A 12523-nucleotide genomic window follows, 5' to 3' on the forward strand; every position below is an offset into this window, starting at 1 on the left:
CGGCGGCTTGTGGGAACAAAAACATCTGTCAGAAGCTGTTGGGAGCTGTTAACTCGATGATAGGAATCTCGATGCTCGCCCTGCAAACGGACAAAACAAATTACATCATATTTCGAAATACGTCGGTGACGCCGGTCTCGCAGATCTTCGGATATGTCCTGGGCGATTTCGTTGCGTGGGATTCTCGAAAAGAGAAAGGAGGAAATGAAAACGGGAGATCGATCTTGATCGTGAAGCGGAACCTCTCACGTGCAACGAGCCTTTTCAACGACTGTTTCGTTGTCGTTTCAAATCTGAATTACGATTCGATGCAACGATCGAAGTGCTGAACCGAAGATTTCTTTCGGGAAATAATGTTTCGTGATATTTTAACGAACCTCATTGCTGGATGAAGTATTTACGTTTGGTTTTAAATTCATTTTTAAACAAATTAATAGATTTATGTGATTAATTTTCGTGTCGCAGCGAATACTATTTCTTTTGCTAAACATACGCGTTCCATTCCAGTTCAATTTTATTTGCTTTCGAATTAACCTTAGCTTTCAGTCATTTTTTTGCGAAATCGAGATCTTTGTACGAAGAACTTGAACTTGAAAAACTCATCGAGGTGTTCGACAAATTTCCACGCTATCGATAAATAACTACTGTAACTGTAAAATTATCGCTAATTTTACGTATCAGTTTCGTACATTTTTAGTTTGATAATTTGCACTGAATAAAAATTTGGACACTTTTTACGAAAGATATATTTTACGTACACAAAATTATACATTGCAGTGTTCACATTCGTCAAACCTTCAATTTTTCAATAATTACTCTTTTGTTCATTAGTTCATTCACACAAATATGTGCAATTATCAGACTACATTTACCGGACGCTGTTGTAGAATGAAAATATTTTCAACTTGCGCTTGTCTGTCCCAAGATTTTCAACATATGCCTACTTGACAGGGTTTCTTTCACACTTCCTCGTCTTTCTTCGTTATCACAGTAATCTTGAAACGATTGTAATGGCATTGTGAACGAAAGCTACACTGAGAAAAATTTCATTTGTTACAGTAACTAGAAAAATTCAGTAAAACAGGTATCGTTAAAAAAACTGTTTGAACATTGTTGGCATTACGAAAAACGAGGTAAGCCTAACCATTTTGCGCTATCGTCGATCCTTTTTTGGTAATTGCAACGCAAAATCGGTTTGTTCGCTTTACTCTACTTTTTTTAGTTAAACAAGGCTTTGACATGAATTTATTGTTGCACAAGCATTAAATTTTCTCAACATTTACAAGAAAATATAGTAACGGTGATCGTAATGAGAAAGAATAGTAACGGATACCAGACTTTCCGGTAACGGCTAGAAAACTAATTTTCATTTTCTACCTAGAACTGTATTTTCTCGATTGTGGTAAAAAATGAAAATAGTCAAGGACTGAGCGGTAACCGGAACCAAAAATTTCTCTCAGCGTAAGTACATATGAGAAAGAATAAAAGATGGTGTCGCAGTTTGAATTGGCGTAGGAAAAAAGTGCCTCTTTAGCCGCAGCTCTCTTTGGGGTGAGGATAAGTTCGTTTGGTGAATTCTGAAATTTCCAACGTACTAGAAGGCGTTGAATGTTGAGCACGAAAAGAAATTCGTTGGGCGTCGTCCGGGATGTCTTGCCGTCGCAATGGCGCGAAGCTCTTTCTTTTTCAAGCCCTTGCAGCAATGTTTTAGGCCTTGTCCGCTCGGCCCTCGAGCTTTCCTCAGCTTTCTAGAGCTTTCCGGTATTTCCCTATTTTTCCTCTTCATTCTGCCTCCATTTTTCTTGTTCATTTTTAATTTTTTCCTTTTTTTTTTTTCACTCTCAGTCTTCTCGTGCTTCCGTGTACAAAACATCGGTTAAAATTCTTTTTTCGTTTCTCAATAACGACCCACGGCGAAAAATGAATTCTCCTTGGGGTGCTGCAGCCAGCGGGGAACATATTGTTAGCGAGCCTTTATTAAAAATGGCGGATGCACAAGAATTCTTTCAACATCACTCGCATTTCGTTTATGTCATTCGACGTAACCTTAGGTTTTTCCTAAAACGTGCGTATTCGATCTAGTTAGATTATAAACAGAAAATAAATATCTTCGCCTGCATAAACGACAAAATATTTCATTCTGTTGTATCGTCTGAGCGCTAAAAGACGTCTATAATCCACCTACCGTAAAATTTCTGCCGTTGCAACAAATTCTTTCATATTCCCATCCACGTTGCTGCGATTCTACCTCGTTATTTAAGTATGTTTTTCTGTTTATCTCGTGTCACGTAGCAAGAGTAGATTACCCACGATATTTCATCCGCATTCGACAATGACAGAATTACTCGGATCGTGATATTTATAAGTACAAATCAGGCTCGAAACTGAAATTGGTCGGCTGGACGTTTCAGGATGTTCGATAGAGATACCAAATCTGCTATTATTTGAATGTTTGCAACGTTCTAATTACATGTTTCTGTCCGGATGAACACCGTTAAGTACAAATGTCTGCCTTGATACGCAAACACGCATAGCCGCAGTTATGAAGCTAGTCGATTTTGCCGAATGACAAGGGATACGAAACGTCCCGAAAGGTTTTGCATACACGCCTCGGAAATGGTGCTCGCTGTTCGGAGAACAATCAGTACGACGTCACTTCAATTACCGAGACACACGCGTCGCGGATGTAAATGAGCTTTGGCCTCGTTCTGGAAACGAATAAAAGTAACTGTCTCTCAACAGCACGCCGTGAAAAAAAAAAAACAACAACAGAATAAAATAAGCGAGTAAAAATGAAAATGAAATAGAATGGGATGATAAAAAAAAAAAAAGCAGTAAAAGTCGCGTATTCAAATTGCTCGGAAATTTTCTAGCGCGCTTGCTCCCCGTCACTTGTTTTACAGACCCGTTTCCTCTTCCGACGATCGTTCCGATTCAATTATCCGGCATTCGCGCGATCGCGGCCGTAAAGCTATAAATTTCAAAAGCACGCGTCGATTAGAACTCGCTGATATTAGCTCGTTCAGACCCAGTGTCAAGTGGCTAGAAGTTACTTGAAGCCCTCAAGTTACTCCGGAGTTACATTGAAGTAATTCGCGAACTCGCGAACGTCGCTCGAAGTCACGCAAGGGTATCAAGTTGGACATCTCTATAACGTTGGTTGGTTTGGCGTTGCAGACGTCTTATTAGTGTGAAAACCTGTATGAATTCACTTGGATTGAGAGAAAAGGTGAAATCCAGCTTCGGTACGGAGGTGATGTAATGTACACGGAGAGAAAAATCTGAGAAAAATTACCCTGCTGTTACTATAATCGTGATCTCAAATTGAGATTTTTTCGAAGTCTGTGAGACGAATACTCATGGAACATCGGTTTCGGTTTCTATGATTCGAAAATGAATATTGCTAAAAGAGTGTTATAACTAGGTATATTATTAAGATATTTTCTTGATATTCATTTTATGCAAAACATCGCTTTCTATATTCTCAGTACTTTATTGGAATTAATGTACATTTCTTTTGATAGGACGAGATATTTTTCAATGAGAACACGAACGATGATTCCTTTATGAATCCGACAGCATTCGTTAAATTCACCGAATTCAAATATACTTATCCCTTTTTTTAGTGTTCTCCAAGTCTCCCAATGAAATCGACGATATAATTACCTTTGTAACGTCAACTTTGAACCCGTGGGTATGTGATTATTTGAAAAAGAAATGAAATATTGCCGGCAGAAGCCGTTACATCGACCAATGCTTGAAAGAAAGGGCGGTCAAAAACGTTCACGTGTTTTGTGTTCTGACTTCTTTCGAAGTGACAAAAAATTTCATTTCAATAATCTTTCCATTGTGATCGAAGTCTCGTAAATTTTTGTCGACACCGATTCCGTTACAGCATTTTCAATCATTTCAAATCGAATTTTTATTGATAAATGCGTGACGCACGTCAATTTATTTGCCAAAGCCAAAGACCCATTCAGAATTTCGCAAAAGACCTTAAAATCTTCTATACGTAAATCACAAACATTCCCAATACCCGATAAAAAAAAAAGTACAGCTTCTCTTCACAGCTCTATATGTATAAAGATTTTATAGGAGTAAAATTATTATCGCACTGAAACAAGTTCGAAACAAGCCATAGTATGTATAAACTGCTAACAAGCCACACGTTAACATAAAATGTCATCAATTTTGAATCAAAGTTATTACGAGCACTCAAACAGTTCCCCACTTGCCTCATAATCGTAGTCAAGTATGGTATATTTTAATTGAATTGCCTGGCATAATGATTGAAGGTGTACAAAATCGGACACTGTAGATTACACCGGGAGAAATTTACAGCTTTGTAATTTTACTACCGAGAAATATATTATTCTGGCTACAAAATGCGAAGAGTCTGGTGTTCCTTTTGATTGTGGCTACATCGTAATATATTCATGTCAAATCCTTATTTATCTGAAAAAATTTAGGAAGCAAAGGTAACAGATTTAACCCTTATACTGCGAACCGGGGTCAAAATGATTCCACGACATCTTCACCGTAAATTCCATATAAAAAACATTCAAAATAATCCGATTTGATCCAAGATAAATAATGAAATATCGTACGATTTGTTAGTTCATTATTTTTCCAAAAATTCAACATTACTCTCTCAAATGAATACCTTTTTTTCATCGCGCAGTATCTCCATATTTTTTTTTTTTACATATCCGTGTCTCGAAAGTTACTCAGTCAATTTACAGCTCAAACTATTGAAAATTCAGTGAGCTATGATTTTTTGAGTAAAACGGTCCACTTTCCACTATTTTTCTTGTTTTACGAATCTTTTTTCACATTCGATATTTCATTTTCACATCATAGTTAATGAGCACCCGAGAATTTTTTCAAGCTGTTTGAATCAACATCTCCGTATCTACGCAATGATTTTTGACGTGTTGTTTCTAACACCCTCGGTGTGACCACCAGTGTTATACAAAAAGTGTGTGCAGCGAAAGGGTTAATGCTACAATAATGAAAAAAATGTACCATCGAAAACTATAATTACCTACATACACCGAATAGTTTACTTGCACCACATTTTCTTGTAATTCGATAAATAAGTAAACCCTTATTTACACAACGATACTAATTTTACTAAAAATTTTTATAAACCAAAAAAAAATAATTTTCTTTTACCGTCAGTGTTTTCGTTACGCCTGGCGCACGTTATTCATTCCGTAACAAGTGTAAACGAAGTGAATTCTTACAGGTAAGATAAGCCGCCTATGGCAAAGCGCGTAACGAAGCTTTGACTTTGTTTCGACGAATGAAATTCGACGATACAAGTGAAACCAAGAGCGTGCATTTTTCAGGCGTACCTAAAGTACCGCACCCGAGTGAATTCGGCTCTTTTTGATACGGTGAAAGCCCATTATTCGTACGTTGCGCGCATGCCGCGTCCGGGATCCAAACGGGCGCCATTTTGATCGTAACAAATGTCGGTGGCCTAGTTTTTTTTTTTTTTTTTTTTCGTTGTTGTTTCTTTCTTTCCTTGTATTCTTCGTCCGTTTCGAACAGGGAGAGAGTTCGGGGGTTCGAGTTCGGATTCTAGATGGGTAAACGCGCCCGTAATATTTAGGGTTCTGGACCCTAACGCCGCCCTTATTCTTCCCTCTCGCTCGTCACTGGACCGGCAATGCCACGCACGTGACATTTATTCAACAAAGTAACCCCCAATAACCTCGTTACAATGTTAGCTGCGGACAGCAGGCTCTGCCAGCCGGGAAATGAGGGACGAGGGACGAGGGATGAGGGATGCTGATGCCTGTCCGTGCGAATTCGATGCCCCAACGACCAATGGAACACTGGCTCACGTCCGGGCTCGAACGATTTTTCCCAATCCTCATTCGTACGCGGCTTTTTTACCACGCTCACGAGAGAATTAGAATGGGAAAAGAGGGGAGGAATAGTTTTAAAGTAATTAGAGGCGCTTGTAAAAGTCAAAGAAAGACGTGGAACTTTAGAGAAATGAGATAAAGTCACGAAGGAGGGTGGGAAAAAAAAAGCGTCGTTCGCTGAAACTTGCAATTTTTTCGATTACGGACATGCAGTTTTAACTATAATCAATGTATTCGGTAAGTTTGTAGACATTAGGTGTAAATTCACGCGTGCTTAAAATTGGTTTCCTGTGAAGAAAGCTCCTTCGCGCACACTTTTTGTCTTGAAAATTTTGAATCATTCCACAGCTATCGTGTGTGGCGTAGATGACAAAAGTTGGCATCTATTCGCAGTACGACGATCAAACGTCAATCTATGCTACTTGTTTGCGAATGAAAAAAAGTTTTATGCAAATAGGTAACGCGTTAAAACTTTAATACAGAAATCACTTCTGGTTGGATTTTTTTATCTCGTGAAACATGGTCTTTGTTGAAAATTTGTTCGAATATTGTTAATTGAAAATCAATGATATACGTACAATTTGATGGCCGATCGTCGGCTTTCAAATTAAACGCAAACTTTTGTTCTCTGCACTACCAAGATAGCTGTGAAATTATACGAAAAGTGTAACGAATGGAGTTGTTTGAAGATCGCCGATTTGATAGGTAGGCGTAAGCCTTGAAACGTGTTGTTACAAGTTTTTTGTTTCACAATCAGAATAATTCGTTACCATTATTTTTGTATTCAACGAATGAAAACACTTGTGATGTAACAAAGGCTTGAAAGATGCAATTTTAGAATCACAGGCTGACTGACGAAGCCGCATTCCTTAAAAAGTACAAGAATTGATAAGTTCTGATCATTAAGAAAATTGATGAGATGAAATTATCGGGCCGATTTTTAAGATCGAAATCGTATCGCTCGTCCAATTTTAACACATTCCTCATTCCATTGATAAACTATTAGAATTTTGCAGCTGTTTGAAACGGATTTCTTACGCAAACAACGGTTTTCTCAGTGCAGCGAAATTTTATCGTTTTCAAGGTTACGCATTCTGATGTACCGTTTTTTTTTTTTTTTTTTCTTAATTATTGCACAGATGAAGAAAAAAATTGATGTTAGCATACAGATTTAAGTGAAATTTGCTTGCAAACAATTCAACGACATATGTATGATCGGAATTAGATCAACATAACGATAAAAAGATGGTGAAATGTATTATAAATAATACAGTATTATTCGTGGTTCTGAACTTTTATTGCGATAATTCCTTACAGACATTTTTTCGACGCAAGGACATCGTCAGTACCTGTGCGTTTTAATAATTACAGTTACATTGAGAAAACAATTATATAGATCTGCAACGACTTCTTTGTGGATGGTGAAAAAAATTTTTACTTAAAAACCGACCAAATTCTGCTCAAGTCAACAAAATCCTTTTTTTGCGGTAGCTAATACATAGTTACCCAAATAAAATATTTCACAATCAGGCTTTCTTCCCAATATTTCATAACACAAGATCAATCGTCCGAAATCTGAGAAGATCGTCGTTTTCGAATGATCCATTATGGCTCTCAAGTTATTTTTTATTAATCACAGAAGGCTGATCCAAAGTTATTTCGTGGCGTTAAATTTAAGATTTAAACCGACGTAAACTTGTCACGAACTCTAAGTGTTTTCTTCTCGAAATAATTTCTCACGAGATGTCTCTCACAATTTTTCTTACAGTAGAATTGCAATACAGGTGTTTTATTATCGAAATTTGTGAAAAATGTGAAATGTGTTACGTGTAAATGCAGTTTAAATTGTGTCAAAATACGGAAAAGAACGTGCAGTTGTCGGTCATTTGAATTTGATTAATCCTGAGCAAACTACAGAAATGACAAAAAATAATTGAATTCATCGTTAATATTGAATATCTGTAAATTCAAAAAAATCTCTCTATACTTTTTGTAATCATTTCAGTATCAACGAAATTCACAAGTGGCTTATACACTGAGCAGTGAACGAAGCTTGGAAGAATAACAGAATTACTAACGTGGTGCTGAATCCAACTGTACAAATCTGCCAGAAACTAAGAAAAGATTTGAATTCAGATGAATTAATGCGGTTATATGATACGAAATAGGTGATTCAAATTTTGCATAAACACTAGCTCAAAGTTGAAGCTTCGTCAGCGTTAAATTCATGTCTAATTTTAATCCTGCACCGAATCATGCGAGTACGTATATTTTACATGGTAGGTGTAATAATACGAAATTGATACGAATGAATTGCGCATATTGCACAAGATCGTATGAAAATCTGTACAAGATTAAGTGAAATTTTTTTGCAACTCTTTTTCCTCTCGAAATCATCGTGGTCGTGCCTAACACTGCAGTACATAATTTGAAATTTGGTCGCACTTGTAATCTTAGGTAACATTCCGGTGTGAAAAATTTCAAGAAAAAAAAAAAAAAAACACCGAAGTATTACTCCAGTGAAATTATAGATTCTCGGAATATGTCCCATTTCAATTTTGAACAGAGTTTCCGTAGTGAATTTATAACAAAAAAAAAAAAATGGAATGCAAACATATTCATGGTACGGAATAAAGCGGAAAGAAAAATGCTTCACGCCTCTGACAAATTAAAAGCTCTCGCATTGACAATGAATACGCGTTGCATCTTAATTGCCAACTCATAAGAGTGCTGTAATTTAACCCTTTGGATCGAATATTAGCGATTTATTTTTGCTATTTCAAAGGAATATTCGCTAATTCTTTAGATCTCATTTTGTATTAAATTTTACCATGTAATCTAAAGTAAACATATCGAATTCGTTTCTGTACCATGGTATGCAATAAGATACTCTGACGATTTCATTTCACTATTTATAAACTAAAACATGTGAATTTCAACCATTCTTATAAACAAAACTATTTTTTTCTGAACCCCAGAAAACGGTTGCCCTCAGAGGGTTAATAGTCACAAGTCATACTGCTGATAATAGTTTTGAATTTGCATCATGTTCAGATATAGCTGTATTATAATTGTGTTTATAAACCCACGAGTATATATGTATAATAAACGGATATCGAGTATATTATTAGTATCGGTTAAATAATTTTGTACCCAAACAATTCTTGCATTTGGGAGAAAAGGATTATTTACGAGATATTCGAGTAAAATTGAGGCAAAGTTTTCTCGCATATTTGCTATTCAAAATAATCTTACGATAGAAGCCTAAAGTTTTCGAATAACTCAAAACGAGCAATACATTCAATAATTCGATTAACAAAGAATAATGTTGAATCGACTAAATGATTTTCACTTGAAACGAATTTATTACCAAGATCTGTTTCTCTCTCGCGTTGCAATCAGCAATTCCTCAATATTTTTAAAGACATGTCATACGTTTAACCAAGACCAGATGATCCAGTACTAGATTTGGCATGGAGTGGGCTCCAGTTTTTTTTTTTTTTTTTATGTGTCTTAACGAAATATCCGCATGAAAGATTAATTTTACACCGATCTCTAAAAATTGGGTACAGAACACCGTACAATGAACATAATTTCTCAATAATTGACTCCAGTTGCTCCATTTATCCAAACTCTTATCTGGATCCACTAAGATTCAGATGAAACTATAGATCTACTTTAGCAAATTTATTTGAAGAGTATTAACAGTTGGCAAATTGGCTGCTGAGTGGCTAGTGGAATGATTCGTGGTTTTGTATCCACTCGAATATTTTTTATCGCTCCATGAACATTGCTTCAATTTTAAATTCATAACAAAAATCTATCTTATCCGAAAAATTCCTGGTTCGTGGAACTAAGTGTTTCGCAAATGCGAACCGTGCATGCAATTGTTGATTTAAGTAAATTCACTAGATATGAGTGAACAATATATTTGAACCAAAGGAACGTTATCCTGGAACTTTATTTTCGAAGAAAATTAAGTGCAGCGCACTGCTTTTTCTCATGCATGTAATTTTTTTCAGTGTACTAGTCTTGTCATTCCAGCCCCGCATTTACTATAATTGTAAATGAAAATTTGTGATTCAAAAAATCCCCGCGTAATTTCATTATAAGGTGCACACGTTTGCTGCTCAATTTATTCATCAATTTGAGAAATATGAGAAAGTTTATCCGTAATCGAGTCAAGTGCCCAAAATTCTAAAACCTGACGCGGCAATGAGTCAGAATTAGACATTCAAAAAATTTAAGTCAGTTCCAACAGGGCTAAAAATCACACGAGTGGAGAAACTTTTCAAGAGTAAGAAAAACAAAAACATTACATATTTTTTTTCTCTGCATATCCCACAGACCGAAACAATGCAATAAAAATGTACGTTATTCCGAAAAGTTAACCCAGCTTTTTGGTATTTTGGATCATACTTGAAAAAGTGAGTGCAATTTCCGATAAGCTTTACCATTGAAAAACAATTCTAAAGTAAGGAAGATTTGTAAGCTTGTACAATTTTAAGAGCAATACACGCTTAGTAGAAAAATCTTTAATTAAGCTTGCTTGAAACAAACGAATCTCATTTGAATTTTTGCAAACGTGTTTTGTGATTTGGCATTACAGAAGCAGTCTTCAATTTGTTTTCATAATTCGTACTATCTATTATATTACCAGTTAGGAATTTGAAATTTGTGACCAATATGGTTACAGATATTAAAAATGATTCGTCGAAGAAACGTCGCAACCGTTTATTTAATTAATAAAAGGATATTCTACCATGACCAACTTCGACGAATCATTTTTAATTTATTATATTACCGTTCAACAAAGATCAGACATCAGAGTAATAATTTGTTTCGAAAATCGGGAATGGGAGTGATCGAATTTATATCCAAGCTTTTGTCGCGGTAAAATTCGTCTTCGTTATTCACAAGATGGAGTGTAAAATGAAAGTACGCTGTATCCCGACGCTGATTTGTTATACCGCATTATTGTGTCACGACGTAGCGTATTTCGGTCGAATACTTGATTTTCTTACCGTTCAACGGTCTCGTCACGACCGACTCGAATAAGTTGAACGCGGATAGGTTCGTAAAAATAATGAGATCCGTGCAGCTGCTGGGGTTAACGATATACCCAAATTATTGTACATAAGTACGTAGAAAATAAATAATGCACCTCATTAATAATACACAGGATAGTCAGCGGCAAACCTCTCGAGTGCGTATATACTTATTATATTCTGATAGCGCAACACAAAATGGCGGCGTGCCAGTACTTTTTCGCCATAAAACAAAGCTCGGTCGTCCCTCCTGCATATTATACGCGCCTCCGTAAGCTCTACCCATTAAATAAATCACCTGACGGATAAATTTTCGATTTCAATAATCTGACGCACTCTTATATCCGACAGATTAATCATTTCCAGCAATTTGCAGCGGCCACGCATCAACGGAATATCATTATCATTTCTTCCTCGATTGCAGCCCCCGGAATTTGTTTTATCGAAGAAAATTCGTACGTCATCACATGCTTCGTGCGTGATATCGTTCGGTTTTGTTGTTGTTGTTTTATCATTTTTTTTCTCTCTCTTTTAGAACAAAGTGTTTCAGAAATTCGATCAGTTAAAATTATCGGGTCCGTAGGTCGAAGCTGATTCATTTTGGCATGTGTATAGTGGATATAAAAATGAAACCGACTTTTTGAAAAAATAAATTCGTTAATTTTTACCTCTGGTACGATTCTAACAGGCTTTTTATTCACAGAATTTGTTTACTGAGGAGGAAATCATGCGATTTGGAAGACGGGTCCTCGACGTAGGCAATTACCGACACACAACGTGACGTCTTACGCTAACAATAAGACGTTTTTATGCTTCCATCTGTTGGCTGAAAGGTGAAACTTAAAGCGTGTCCTTACAGCCAAGTGATGATGAGCATGATTCCATTATAGATCAGCCAGGAGCAGATAACTGTCATTGGAAAAAAGATTAATCATTTCACGTTCTCCGGTTCATTATTTTATTATATATACCGTGGTATTTTATTTCTGCGTTATTCACGACAGAAAATGAGATCTTTCACTTATCGTTAGACGAGTAACGTTATCGTCGATCAGTAAGGCTGGTTAGGCAGATTCGGTAAATAGATGTAAGGTTGAACATTTGGGGTAATAAAGGCCTAAAATTCTTTCGAATTTCTTTGTCCCACAATCTTTGTTTAAATGACATACTCCTGTAAAACACTTTCAAAGATTGTACATTCGGGCTTTTGAAATTTGTCTAACCACAAGACATTCAATTTTCTATTACTTGTAGGGAAAATGTCGAGGAACAAATTTGCGTTACACCGAGGAAAATTTTTAGATACGGTTACCATACATTCTTTATTACCTTCATTATTTACCATAACCAAAAAATACAGATCTGGGTACAAAATGAAAATATTATAATGGTAATGGTGACAACTTGATCGACGTTGCCGAATGACAGCTGGCACCCTTGCCAACAATCGGTAAAATCGTTTCCGTTTCAGCGTGCGTGAATACGGAACATACCGACGGCCGGACGTCTGTTACCCGGCGAGCAGCGAGACGTGACGTTGCTGGCAGCCGAAAGCACCTGCCTCTGATCGGCCGTCGGAGACCACAAAGAGCATTTTCG

At 36.5% G+C, this 12523-nt stretch overlaps 1 protein-coding gene across 1 annotated transcript in view; it reads right to left on the reverse strand.

Annotated features, from left to right (window-relative positions):
* Positions 1–12523, reverse strand: part of LOC124221122 (rRNA 2'-O-methyltransferase fibrillarin-like) — a 292337-nt gene that overhangs the window by 128608 nt on the left and 151206 nt on the right. The window lies entirely within an intron of this gene.

This window comes from Neodiprion pinetum, chromosome 6 (assembly GCF_021155775.2).
Source record: "Neodiprion pinetum isolate iyNeoPine1 chromosome 6, iyNeoPine1.2, whole genome shotgun sequence".
NCBI lineage: Eukaryota > Metazoa > Arthropoda > Insecta > Hymenoptera > Diprionidae > Neodiprion > Neodiprion pinetum.